The 13,900-nt window shown below is 45.3% G+C and overlaps 1 protein-coding gene across 1 annotated transcript in view; it reads left to right on the forward strand.

The window, feature by feature from the left end:
* GABRR2 (gamma-aminobutyric acid type A receptor subunit rho2) overlaps positions 1–13,900 on the forward strand; it is a 70,056-nt gene that overhangs the window by 40,446 nt on the left and 15,710 nt on the right. The gene's annotated exons all lie outside the window — the stretch shown is intronic.

Genomic DNA, 13,900 nt, shown 5'->3' on the forward strand with positions numbered 1-13,900 from the left:
GGAGAGCTGTGTCACAGATACCCCAGAGGGAGGGAGTTTCCAGCAGGGCACACCACGGAGAGAGGTCAAAGAGGCCAAGGCCTAGGAAAAGTCTCTGCCGCTCAGCAAGTGCAGTGGGGAAGGAGGAGGCAACGCCAGTGGGAGATACACACAGCTGGTCCAGACGGGATGGTGGAAGTCTGACAGCAAAAGGGAATCGGCCACCAGGACACAGCAAGTTGTATTCTCACTCCCGGTATCTCCTTCAAGGTCAGTAATCCAGGGGTTCTCAACTTGAGTGTGGATCAGCATCACCCACCAGGCTACCTTAAACCCAGACCCCTGAACACATCCCCACAGTGTCTGATTCATTGGGCCTTGAGGGTGGCCGAAGAATTTGCATCTCTAAGTGCATGAGTGATGGTGGTGCTGCTCTGGAGCGGGGAGCCACAGATGGAGGGCAGCCTCGCCCACCCCCACCCTCAATCGCATGCTCACACCTGGTGCTCATTACCTGTTTCGGAGCCAGCCCTCACCATGAGAAAAGTCAGGCCTATTTTTAAACTGAAACGTTCGATTACCCCCACCAAGGGAAAAAGAGTCATTGCCAACATTTCAAATTAACTCAAACATTGCAAGAAGCCCTCGAGGAAAGGAACATGCAGGAAATGCAAAGTCAAGCTGTATAACCCCCAGTAACAACAATTCCCCTGCGCCAGCAATGCCAGGGCAGCTGGGCCCAGTCTGGCCACTCCCAGGCTGTCCCATGGGGAGAAGCCTAGGTGCTGCTGGGGACTGGATGTTTTCCAACCTCACAGAGGCAGGGCAGAAGGCACCTCCTTCCTCCAGAGTCCCTCTCCCCGTCTCAGGGATGAAGAATGTCTGAAATGTTTCCCCACACAATGAAGCCTAGAGTCAGTGGAAAAGGGCAAGGCTGCTCACAGGCAAACCTGTTGTTTTCACAGAGGAGAGGGATACAGGGCTGTGTGCCTGGGAAGTCGGCTGTGGACAGGGAACTCTGAATGTTGCTCTGAGGTAGTCCATCAACATATTCTTTATAGTTTATGCAGGGGTAAACTGTTCCAGCCCTGTTCCAGCGTGCTCCCTAGTCCACCTCAGACACTCTCCTAAAACATTTTTGGAAGGTACAACATTGTATTACTTTCCTCTAAGTTTTAGAACAATTTATCACAAACGTGGAGACAACGCAAACAACACAGATGTATTCTCTTACAGTTCTGTGGTTCGGAAGTCCAGAATGGGTCTCGCTGGATTAGAAGCAAGGCGTCAGCAGGCCGTGTTCCTGTCTGGGTGTTCTAGGCAGCATCCATTCTCTTGTACTTCCTGGGTTCTAGAGGCCGTCCACATTCTGTGGCTCCTGGCTGCCTTTCTCTGTGGTCAAAGCCAGCAACAGTGGGCTAAGTTGTGTAAACATGGCATCACTCTGACCTCTTCTGCCTGTCTCTTCCACATTTAAGGATACTTGTGATTACATTGGGCCCACCTGGGTACTTCAGGCTACTCTCCCCATTAAGGTCAGCTGATTTGCAACCTTAATTATCTGCACATGTTCTTAGTTCGCTTTTGCCATGCAACCACACACGTCCCCAGGTTCTGGTGGTGAGTATGTACAAATCTCTGGGGCATTATTCTGCCTACTACCAACATATATATGTAAAGTGCACAAGTCTTAAGTGTATAGCTTGAATTTTTACATATGTAAACAGTTACCCTTGAAAACACTATGCAGATGGAGATACAGAAATTTCCAGTTCCCAGAAGGCTCCCTCACAGCCCCTCCCAAGGTACCCTTGGTACTTCCGAAGGGTAACCATTTTTCTGACCTCTGTCTCCATGAATTAGTTTTGCTTACTCTTCAACTTCATGTAAATGGAATCATACAGCATGTGACCCTCTCTTGAAACAACCCCAACCATCTTTGGAGTGGTGGGACCATCGGACAGTTTGCATCATTTTGAGGGCCAATCTGTCTCTTTGAGGCTCCTATGTACATGAACTTGAGAGCCGTAATTCTGGTGCTATTCAGAAAAAGTCTCTCTTCCACATGACTATCCTTCAAATAGCTGAAGACTATTTTCCGAAAGTTTTAAATTTTTGCGACATCAATAATGCATGCCCTTCAATAGACTCTAATATAGTGTGATCGTGCACGTGCCTACCCTGCACACTTCTCTCTGGGCCTGTGCTATTCACAGGCAGCTCCTGGTTCCAAACGCTGTTCCTCCTGGATGTACTTGGCTCATGCAGAGCCAGGGGAATCATCCCTTCTGTTTTTCTAGATGCCTATAAAAATCTTTTTCATGTCCTTCCAAAGCTATTTTATGCATATGAAATATGCATATATATCCTTCCCACCCCACTTTCTAGACGATTGTGCTATACGTACTCTTGTATAGCTATACATGCTCTCGTTGTTATTGTACTATACATACCCTTCTGTCCATTTTGTTTTTTTTACTTAGCACTATATCTTGGGAGTCTATCAGCTCATAAACAACTTCATCATATTTTTAATGGTTGCTTATTATTGCATTGTATGGATCTATCATACTTTATTTGCCAAATGTCTTATTGAAGGACATTATATTGTTTCCACTATTTTGCTATCACAAGTCATATGTAAATATGTCATGTTTTCAATTTTGTGCATCTCTAATTTTGAAAATCATAGGATTCTCTAAACAGATATGGAAAAAGCTCTTGATAAAGAACACCTATTGATGACAAGAATCCTTGGCAAACTAAAATCTCCTTACAACAAGCAAAAAAATATTAAAATCCAGTAGAAAAGTGTGCAAAGAATAGAAACGGTCAATTCACAGATGATGAAATCCTGGACCAGAAACATTAAAATGATCAGACTCATTGGTAATTAGAGAAATAAAAATGAAAACACTGAGAAAGAACTTTATACCCATCAGATAAGTGAGCCTCAGAAAGCTGAATCATGACAAGTTGAATCACGAAAGTCTCTGGGCTTTGAGGAGTCCATCCTCACTAGTGAGTGTGACCATGTGTACAGCACACAGGATGGGGTCGGCACCGTAGTCACCAGTTCCAGGTGTCTGCCTGAAGTCAAGAACACGGAGCTGCGCAGTATTGTGGGAAGGGGAGGACTCTGGGAGGGGCTGGGGAAGTGAGGATTTGGAAGTGGGAGACTGGCTAGCAGACAACTCAACTCTCCACTTCAGTCCGAAGCCTGCTGAGCTGGGCAGGTTGACCTTGTGGGAAGCCCCACTTTGGGCTGCCTCTGTGGGCCTGGTGGTGAGCTTGGGCTGCTGTTGGACAGAAGGCCTTTCCAGGATCCCATCCCAGTTTACCTTGCCACACTTTCTCCCAAACAACAAACTTTTACATGCCCTATGCTACTCCTATATATTTTGCTCCCAACTCCCCAAACACAGTCGCACCTTCATGTCATTTCATGGTGACAAGGATAACGGTGGATATTGAAGCGATGTGTCTTCATTGTCAGAAACCACTAGTCTAAATAGCAATGAACTCTCATAGCAAGAGCCATGTCAACTTAGTACATTGGGCTTTTTCACTGTGAAGATAAAACACCACTTCTGCCATCAAGGCAGAAATGTGAGATGGAATGCCTGGGTGCCTGAAGAGGAATTCCTAACGAACAGGAAGAGGGCATGGCAAGCCCAACCTGGGGGCGCTGCAGGGGGAGAAGACAGATGGGTATGCATAGAGGTCAAATGCACGTATCCTTGTTTCCCCCTGGAGGGCAAGATCGGTGTGTGAGAGAGCCCAAGAACTCTGTGGGTGTGGTGGAGGAGGGGGGCTGGTGGCTCACTGCCTGGACCTTGCATGGGGAGGTCGCATGTGTGTGTGAGAGAGTGTCTATGTATGTGCGAGTGTGTGTGCACGTATGCAAGCGTTTGCTGCTACACCTAGTAGGAGGAAGGAGTAGTGATGCAGTCGTGATGGAGGCAGGTGACTGGACAGAGGAGTTGAAGCTGAGTGACTGCCCCCACCAGGTCAGAGAGGGGCATGACAGCCTTCTGAAGTCCATGGGTGCTCAGTATGCAGTAAGCAGAGGCAGGTTCTTGGACAGCACACCAACATAGGCTTCGGTCTGGACCCAGAGGCCCTGGCGTGAGAGGATTTCCCTGCTGGAGGCCAGAGGACCATGGATTTGCCAAAAGACAGAGGAGGTTCATTGTACCTCAGCAGACACCAGTCCACACAAGCACTTAGTGGCAGAGACTAGCCAGCAAGCAAGGATTCAAGGGCCCCCTTTTTCCTCTGTGCCACAGGTCATCTATGGTGGGAGGAAATCTGAAACACTTTAAAACCTGGACTAGGTCCAGCACGGTAGCTCACGCCTGTAATCCCAGCACTTTGGGAGGCCGAGGTGGGCGGATCAGGAGGTCAGGAGATCGAGACCACGGTGAAACCCTGTCTCTACTAAAAATACAAAAAATTAGCTGGGCACGGTGGCGGGTGCCTGTAATCCCAGCTACTCAGGAGGCTGAGGCAGGAGAATGGCGTGAACCCGGGAGGCGGAGCTTGCAGTGAGCCGAGATTGCGCCACTGCACTCCAGCCTGGGCTACAGAGTGAGACTCAGTCTCAAAAAAACGAAAACAAAATCAAACAACAAACCTGGACTACACTGAGCTGCTGTTCATTACAACTTTTCCACACTTAATAGGCAAAAGGGCTTGTGAGAAGGATCAAAGAAACTACCTTTAAAAAAACGTGCACATCTGAGAAGTGTGGGGGAATGATCTACTTGCCACACTACACTTATGCTCATCGCACAACCCAAAGTGCCCTTCTTCCTCCCGCTACCTGTTAGAAGTAACTAGTGCTTCAAAGTCCAACCCAAATGCAGCCCGTTGGTGATACTTTCTCCAGTTCCTGTGGCCTAAATTCAGCAAAGCTGTCTCTTGTGTGAAATGTTCTCCAATGCCTTTCATTGGACTTCACTGATCCTTTCTCTGGATCATATTATGAATACCTCTTTTTCACTTCTGTGTTGTGTCCTGAAACAGAGCCAGTTGCCGCTCTCCATGGATTTTAAGCTCCTGGAGGAAGGAACTGTGGCCTATGCATCTCCATATTGTGAATTGTGGTCCACTCAGGGCTTGGTCTAGTGGACACAGTCAGGACAGGTATGAACCACTCAGTCAGTGCAGGCACGTGGACCCTAGGAAGCACTGACACATGGAAGGTCTTATTCAAATTCATCTCTGATATGGATCTATTTCTTTAAATATCGTGACACTTAAAATATCAAATTCAGAGAAATAGTGAAAAATTGTTATTAGATACTTATTTTTGCTTAAATTCATTTTATAAGTTTGACAAAATTTCATCCTAGGGCGAAGCCTTGTGAGAGAGCCTGAAGAATTTACTGACCACAGCATTTCCTTGGGCAAATCCTTGCTGTATTCTTGTTTCACTGTAATGTGGCAAGTTCTCCTTGACTGACAATCCAGAACTTTAGAAAAAGTTTGTAAAAAATTCTCCGTAATAACTGGGAGCATGCATTGCTGACAATGACCAACTTTTCTTCAAGTGTGGCTTACAGATTTTTCTGCTGTTGGCTTCCACCTTTTATTCCATGGCACAGGTTGGCATGCTCTATTTCCGCCCACTCTGCTGAAGCTGAGCAAAACTGCATTCATCCATGACAGCAGCTTTGGAGCCCAGGGCCAGGAGACAGTTCAGGACCCTTGTTAGGGCCTGTAGAGTCTAGAGACAGTGGGCAATATGCTGGCATGGCAGGCAGCCCATCTTTGGCGCCTGTGATCTCCTCAGGAAATCGGATTTGCAGAGTGTGGCCCTCAGTGACATAGACACCAGTGCTAAGAGGTTGGCAGAGTCATTCCTTCCTCCAATGCGTATTCAGCCCCCTTCAGACCATACTGTCTGCTCTGTGAGTGCTAAGGGAAGTATAATGAGGAGTAAGAGCCTCAGGCTCTTACTTATAGGCCATAATAATAATGACAATGTTAATGTAACTATGTGTGTGTGTGTGTGTGTGTGTGTGTGTGTGTGTATTATTTTTTAGACTATGTCTTTATCATTCAGGCTGGAATACAGTGGCGCGATCTTGGCTCACTGCAACCTCCGCTTCCTGGGTTCAAGTGATTCTCCTACCTCAGCCTCCAAATAGCTGAGATTATAGGCATGCACCCCCACACCTGGCTGATTCTTTTATTTTTAGTAGAGATGGGATTTTGCCATGTTGGCCAGGCTGGTCTCGAACTCTTGGCTTCAGGTGCCCCACCTGCCTCAGCCTCCCAATGTGCTGGGATTACAGGCGTGAGCCACCACGGCCAGACAATGTAACTATTTACAGAGAACATCTTATATGCCAAACCTTTCCATGGGCTTTACATGGATGAGCACATTTAATCCTAATGATAGCCTGATTACCATATGAAATTGGTATAATTATTATACCTATTTTAGAGATGAGGAAAATGAGGGAAAGAAATTATGTATGTACAAAGTCACACTACTAAGAAATGATGGTGACAAAATTCAGATACAGGCAGTGTGTCAGTGGTGATTCTTTTTTTCTTTTTAATTTTTTGCAGCTGGCATAGTGGCTCACACCTGTAATCCTAGTGTTTTGGGAGCCTGAGGAGGGAGGATCCCTTAAGGCCAGGAGTTCCAGGTTATAGTGAGTTATGATCTTGCCACTGCACTCCGCCTGGGTGACAGAACAAGACCTTGTCTCTAAAAATAAACCAAAAAAAAAAAAAAAGTTTTTTGAATCCCAGCCCTTTGAAAGTCTGTTTCCCAGAAGAGTAATTAAAAATATCTGCCTCTCTCTGTCAGTCACACACATACACCAGAGTGAGCACATACTCGCATGCATGCACATACACACACCTGCATGCGTGCACACACACCGCATGCATGCACACACACACACACACACGCACACTTTTATATGCAGTTTCAGGGTGTTCGCAGAATCCCTGCACTAGTCCTCAGGGACTCCATGGACACAGGGCTCCCCCCTGCCTGCCTCACACAGACAATCTCAACGCAGGGATGATGGTGGACAACAGAGCACAAACACAAGGAGACTGTCAGGAGCAGCTGTGGGTGGCATGAAGGACAGCCAGAGAAGGGATGCAGGGCCAGGCCGGGGATCCGAGGGACAGAGACACGGCTCCACTCTGCTCGCGAGCCGGCCTCATCTTGCGGTCTATGCACAGGGCATGGCGGTTTCTCGGGCTTATCCTCCACTTCTTGGTATTGGTCATTCTTGGTATTGGCCCATGCTGTGGGCCACAGCAAACAGAGGCCCCTCAACCACTGGAGAGCTGGTTGCGGAAACCTGGAGTAGGGAATTCAGGGGCCCATTTCCTGAGTCCGGGTTGGTGAATGACGTGCCTGTGGGACCACAAAGCCATCAACACCACCCTTCCTCCTCTTCCTCCCACACCTCAGAGGAACTTTGTGCCATTTGACCCTAGATCTTGGTCTCTATTAATATGCCAACCTCCCCGCCCCCACACTAGTGGGGGTGGGTAGGAGTGAGGGCTTCTGGTGTTTCCTTGAGTGCAGATTTTGGAGGCTGACAAAGCAGAAAGATAGTTGCTCTCCCTGAAAGTTGATGGAGGAAGCAGGTGAATGTTACACTAAGAGAAGAATGGGACACTGTGGGGACCCCACGACCTTACCCAGGGGCTCAGGAAAAGCCCCCTAGAAGAAACGCGGAGTTTAAGTTGAGACCCCAGTCAGTTTGCCTAGATTTGAGACTCAAGCCCCTCAGCCTCACCTTCTCAGACGAGCTTTTAAGCCACTGTTTCCAAATACTGGTTTCTCAAAATATTAATAGGTGTTATTTTTCTTTACTATTTTTTAAACTTTGAGCTATAATACACATTGAGAAAAGGACGCTAAACAAATGTACAGTGAAATAGCTTAAAATAAACACCCAGGTGACCATCATTCAGACCAAGAAAAATAATATTTCTATTCCCCAGAAACCCATCCATCACCTCTCCACATGCCCTTCCAGTCAGTTACCTTTTGGCCATCACTTCCTTGACTTTTTATGCTTTCATCTCCAACATATGTAATCTTCAACCCCATAATTTAGCTTTGTATGTTTTGGAATTTTATATAAATGAAAGCATACAGTACATATTTATCCATAAGATGAAAATCTCTTATGTTATTACATGTAACTATGAAATTCAATTGTATGAATACACCACAATGTATCCTGTACTAGAGACAGACATTTGGAAGATTTCCAGCTTTTAGCTATTACAAAGAATGCTTTGTGAATATTTTTGTGTATGTCTTCTGGTGCACATTCACATACATTTCTAGAAGTGGAGTCCCTGGGTCATGGAGTGCACATAGCTTACATTTTGCTAGGTAATGCATTCTAAGGTAGTGGTACCAATTTGCACCCCCACCCCCCACCATTGGCAGTGTTTGATATGTTGCCCCATATCCTTGCCAACACTTGGGGTAGTCACCCTTTCATTTGAGCCACCTTTGTTAATATATAGTAAGAATATCTTATTGTGGTTTTAATGGAGCTACTAATGAGGTTGAGCACCTTTTCAGATGTTTATCATTTTTGTTGTTGTGGTAGTAGTAATTATGTTCTTTTTTTTTAGATTCTAGATTCAGCAGATATATGTGTGTGTTTGATAAATATATGTGTAATGATGGTCCATTGGGCTTCTAGTGTACCCATCACCCAAATATGTTTATTGTTAATTTTCTCCTTTGTGAAATGCCTATTCAAATCTCTTGCTTGTTTTTGTACTAGGTTATTTGACTTGTTCTTAATGGAACTCTTAGGAGTTATTTATATATTCTGTATATTAGCTCTTTGTCAGTTATTTGTATTACATAGTATATTAGTCTCTATTCTCACACTGCTACAAAGAACTGCCTGAGACTGGGTAATTTATAAAGGAAAGAGGTTTAATTGACTCACAGTTCAGCATGGCTGGGGAAGCCTCAGGAAACTTACAGTCAGGGCAGAAGGTGAAGGAGAAGCAAGGCACCTTCTTCACAAGGCAGCAGGAAGGAGAAGTACTGAGCAAAGTGGGGAAGAGCCACTTATAAAACCATCAGATCTTGAGAGAACTCACTCACTATCATGAGAACAGCGTGGGGGAAACCACCCCCATGATTCAATTACCTCCACCTGGTCTGACAAGTGGGGATGATGGGGAGAATGAGGATTACAATTAAATATGAGATTTAGGTGGGGACAGAAAGCCTAATCGTGTCAAATAGTGAATATTCCAGTACATGAACATAATATATTTCTCCATTTATTTAGATCTGCTTTAATATCTCTCAATAATGTTTCATAGTTTTCTACATGGAGAACTTCTGATAGTTTCATAGACTTATTTCTATGTGCTTATTTCTAGGTACCTTTGATGCTTTCACAAATGATAGATACTTTAAAAAAAACCATTTTCTAAACTCTGCTGGTATAGAGAAATGTAATTGATTTTTATATACTGACTCTATATTTAACAATCTTGTTAAACTCTTTTATCAGTCTAATGGTTTATCTGCTGATTTTTAAATTTTATATACTCAATCGTACAACATGCAAATAATGTCATAACTTTCCAATTATCATAACTTTTTTTTTTTCTTTTCCTGTAGAACTGGCTAAAACCTTCAGGACAATGGTAGTGGCCTCAATGGCATTCTTGTCTCATTTACAATTTCAAAGGAAATCTTACAACATTTTACTATTAAAGATGGTATTTAATGTAGATTTTTTGGTAGCTCTCCTTCATCACATTGAGAAAATTCCCTTCTATTTATTTTTTTAAAAAATCATAAATAGGTACAAATGCTTTTTCTGCAATTATTAAGAATTTTTCTCTTGTAGTCTGTTAATGTGGAAATTTATATTGATTCTATGTTTTATAGTTTTCTACTTTTATGCAGAAACTCTCAATCTTAATGTTTAAAAATCTCTTTGCACATAGTAAAACTTCGATATTTTAAAGTCTATTCTTTTTTTTTTTTTTTTTTTTTTTTTGAGACGGAGTCTCGCTCTGTCGCCCAGGCTGGAGTGCAAGGAGGGCCGGATCTCAGCTCACTGCAAGCTCCGCCTTCCGGTTTCACGCCATTCTCCTGACTCAGCCTCCCGAGTAGCTGGGACTATAGGCGCCCGCCACCTCGCCCTGCTAGTGTTTTGTACTTTTTTTTAGTACAGACGGGGTTTCACCGTGTTAGCCAAGATGGTCTCGATCTCCTGACCTCGTGATCCGCCCGTCTCGGCCTCCCAAAGTGCTGGGATTACAGGCTTGAGCCACCGCGCCCGGCCTAAAGTCTATCTTATTTCAGTATCCAAAGACCCCTATGGATCTGTTTATATTCTTTATTTTTCTGCTGGTTATTGTGTATGCCTTATTCTCTGATGTGCCTACTTATTTTTGCTTATGAACTTATTTCTATAATAATATAAATAATAATTTATAATTTATATAATATAATGATTTATAATTTATATTTATTGCTGTCAGGTGCCTTGTGGCATTAACACCCGAGGTTGCTTGAGGGGACTACCACTCCAGAGAGCTTTAATCCGTGTTCAGTGACTGACATAATTTAAGCTGCGAACCCTACAAAGGTTTATTTACTCTGGTCCACCTTCATTTCTAGAATGCAGTCTTTGGGATGTACACTGTATGAAGTACAAAGCTCCACTAAGTGAGTACTTGGACTCTAATCCTGTCCCACATCCCCTTGAAGTCATCAGAAGCATCTCTCTGCCTCTCAATCTAGGAGAAGTAGATCCAAATGCTGGGCCATCCTTTTGGGACTCTACTTCCCCCAGACCCCTAATCCTGGCCTGTTTTGTTACCTTTGATGCCTTCAAAAGTAAGTTTTTCTTGTGGCACATTGGTTCACGCCTGTAATCCCAGCACTTTGGGAGGCTGAGGCGAGCGGATCACTTGAGGCCAGGAGTTTGAGACCAGCCTGGCCAACACAGTGAAATTCCATCTCTACTAAAACTGTAAGAATTAGCTGGGTGCGGTGGTGCACACCTGTAATCCCAGCTACTTGGGAGGCTGAGGCATGAGAATCACTTGAACCCGGGAGGTGGAGGTTTCAGTGAGCCGAAATCATGCCACTGCACTCCAGCCTGGGTGACAGAGCGAGATTAGTCTTAAAAAGAAAAAAAAAATAAGTTTTTATATTTTTGTCCAATTTTTAAATTTTCAATAGAAATGTTAGTGTGAATTACTTAGCTTGCTATTACTGGAACTCCTTGATTGATTTTCTAGTGTTAAAACCAGTTTTGCATTCCTGGAGTGAACCTGATTTGGACATGTTTTATGACCTTTTTCAATGTTTTACTGGATGTTATAAATCCCTAAAGTGTGCTTTCCACGACCATGCAAAGAAAAATTAAGGCGGAAGGTTAGGAACCAAGAAGAGCCCTTGGCTAAGCATGTATTTCCTTAATGGTGCCTTGAATTTGTCACCTAACTGGCTACACTGCCTGAAATCTCACCAGAGAAGAGAAATCCCAAAGAGAAGACTCTTTGCATTACCAGATCCCTCATTATTATTATTTTTAAATTATTTATTTACAGACAGGGTCTCACTCTGTTGCCCATACTGGAGTGCAGTGGCACATGCTCACAGCTTACTGAAGCCTGGACCTCCGTGGCTCAAGCAATTCTCCCCCTGTCTCCTGAGTAGCTGGGACTACAGGTGCATGCTACCATGCCCAACTAACTTTTGTATTTTCTGTAGAGACGGGGTTTTGCTGTGTTATTGAGGCTGATCTTGAACTCCTAGGTTCAGATGATCCACCCACCTTGGCTTCCCAAAGTGCTGGGATTACAGGTGTGAGCCACTTCACCCAGCCCAGCCCCTCTCTTAAAGCAGAAAACCCTACAGCAGTGTTAAGGGGCCAAACCTCGTTAGTTTAACGAGACTACTTTCCTTTTAAATAGGACTTGTTAGGACTCAGCCCCACTCAAAACATAAAATTGTTCATGGAAGAAGGAGAAAGACCAGTAATTTGCAAGAATTTCTCCCAAACCTAGGTTAGGAAGGGCCACAAAGTGGAGATCTGGAGAGCCAGGCAGTGGGGCAGGTCAAAGGCAGTGCTCAGACCAAGGAGGGCAGAGCCTTTGGTCTCTGCTCAAACTTGAGGTGCGAGCTTCCCTGAATGTGGCTTTGCGACCTCCTGAATAGACAGATTGTTTTCCTCCAACAACCCAGGGCGCCTGAAACTTTGACCTGCACTCCGTGTGGGCAATACCTCCAGAGCACTGATGCCTCCCTTGCGGTTTTTACCAAATTTCTCCTTAAAAGGGCACTGGAGCTATGAAGAGCAAGCCAGGCCCTGAAAACAGACACAGTAACTAACACCAGGCCAGCTAACATTTTATCTGGAAAATGCCTGAGCCAAAAGTAGCTCCTGGTCAAACACTGTGCGCATTATCTGAAAACCAGGCCACTAGAACATGAATCCAAGAGGGCCATTGCTATATTGTTTCTTCCCTGCGGCTCTTGGGACTGCTGTATCCAGCAGGTCACCTGGCACTTTAGAGAAAGCAGGTACAGGAGAGACGGGGAACGGGGAGACTACTGTACATCTTTCACAGGAGGCTGTGCTACCCCGGAATTTAAAGTGCCACTCCGGGCCATTTGAATACCTCAGACTAATGAAGGGTCCCCAAGATGAGGGAATGAATGGTGTTGGAAACCTCTAGCAGGGAGTGGGATCCAGGTACTAGGAGACAGCCCTGTCCAGGCTGCCCACACACCCTCCCTCAGGTTGCAAGTCCCTCAGGGGAGAAAAACAGGCAATTGGTAAGCCCTGAGGAGGGGCTTCCTCCCACAGGGGCCATCCCATTTCTGGCACCCTCAAAGCACTTCTGGAGCCTGGAATAAAAAGAGAATGCAGGCAGGTGTGGTGGCTCACGCCTATAATCCCAGCACTTTGGGAGGCCGAGGCAGGCAGATCACCTGTGGTCAGGAATTCCAGACCAGCCTGGCCAACATGGTGAAACCCTGGCCTCTACTGAAAAATACAAAAAATTAGCCAGGTGTGGTGGTGGGCGCCTGTAATTCCAGCCACTCAGGAGGCTGAGGCAGGTGAATTGCTTGAACCTGGGATGCAGAGGTTGCAGTGAGCTGAGATCGTGCCACTGCACTCCAGCCTGGGCAACAGAGCGAGACTCTGACTCAAAAAAAAAAAAAGAGAATACGGACGACTGTCAGAGCAAAGATTTCTCATGGGCCCTGATCTTAGCTATCATCTGAGGAACACAGAAAAATAGAACGTTCAACTTATACCCTGATTTATCTGAGAGGGAAAAATTAAAGCATTGTACTTGTTTTCTTTCACATTTAAGAAACAGAAAATCGTCACCCAACCTCACCAGTAATGAATAAAATACTTCCATTCTGTCAGGCTCAGCCAAAACAGGAAATCTTGAACGGTGGGATTTCAAGTGTTTGCAGGTCTATGTGGAGCCGTGGGGGAGTCAGTGAGGTCATCCCCTGCCCTGGACTACTTCCAAGAGGACCTCTACCCTGCATTTGGGCTGGAACTGAGGATTGGGCTTTCTAGTTCCTACATACGCCGTGTGAGAATCTCTGATCCTCCTTCCTTGCCCATGGCCAAAGTCTCAGCCCCTTACAATTCTGCTCATCCCTCAGGACTCAGACTCACCGAGTCCTCCTAAGGTTCTCCCCGCGCAGACCACAGTGGATCAGAACGTCCTGGTCCCGGGTTCCCTGGTCAGGGCTCAAGAGGATCCATGTATAGCTAGGCTGGCCTCTGGACAATGCCCTCTCCCCCTGAGGCCCAGCCCAGCTGCACCTGACTTCAAGAGTAATAGCATTCATTAATATGACTGACAGATGCCGGCTGTTGGTTTTTCCCTTTCTAAGTTTAAA

This window comes from Piliocolobus tephrosceles, chromosome 5 (genome assembly GCF_002776525.5).
Source record: "Piliocolobus tephrosceles isolate RC106 chromosome 5, ASM277652v3, whole genome shotgun sequence".
Lineage (NCBI taxonomy): Eukaryota > Metazoa > Chordata > Mammalia > Primates > Cercopithecidae > Piliocolobus > Piliocolobus tephrosceles.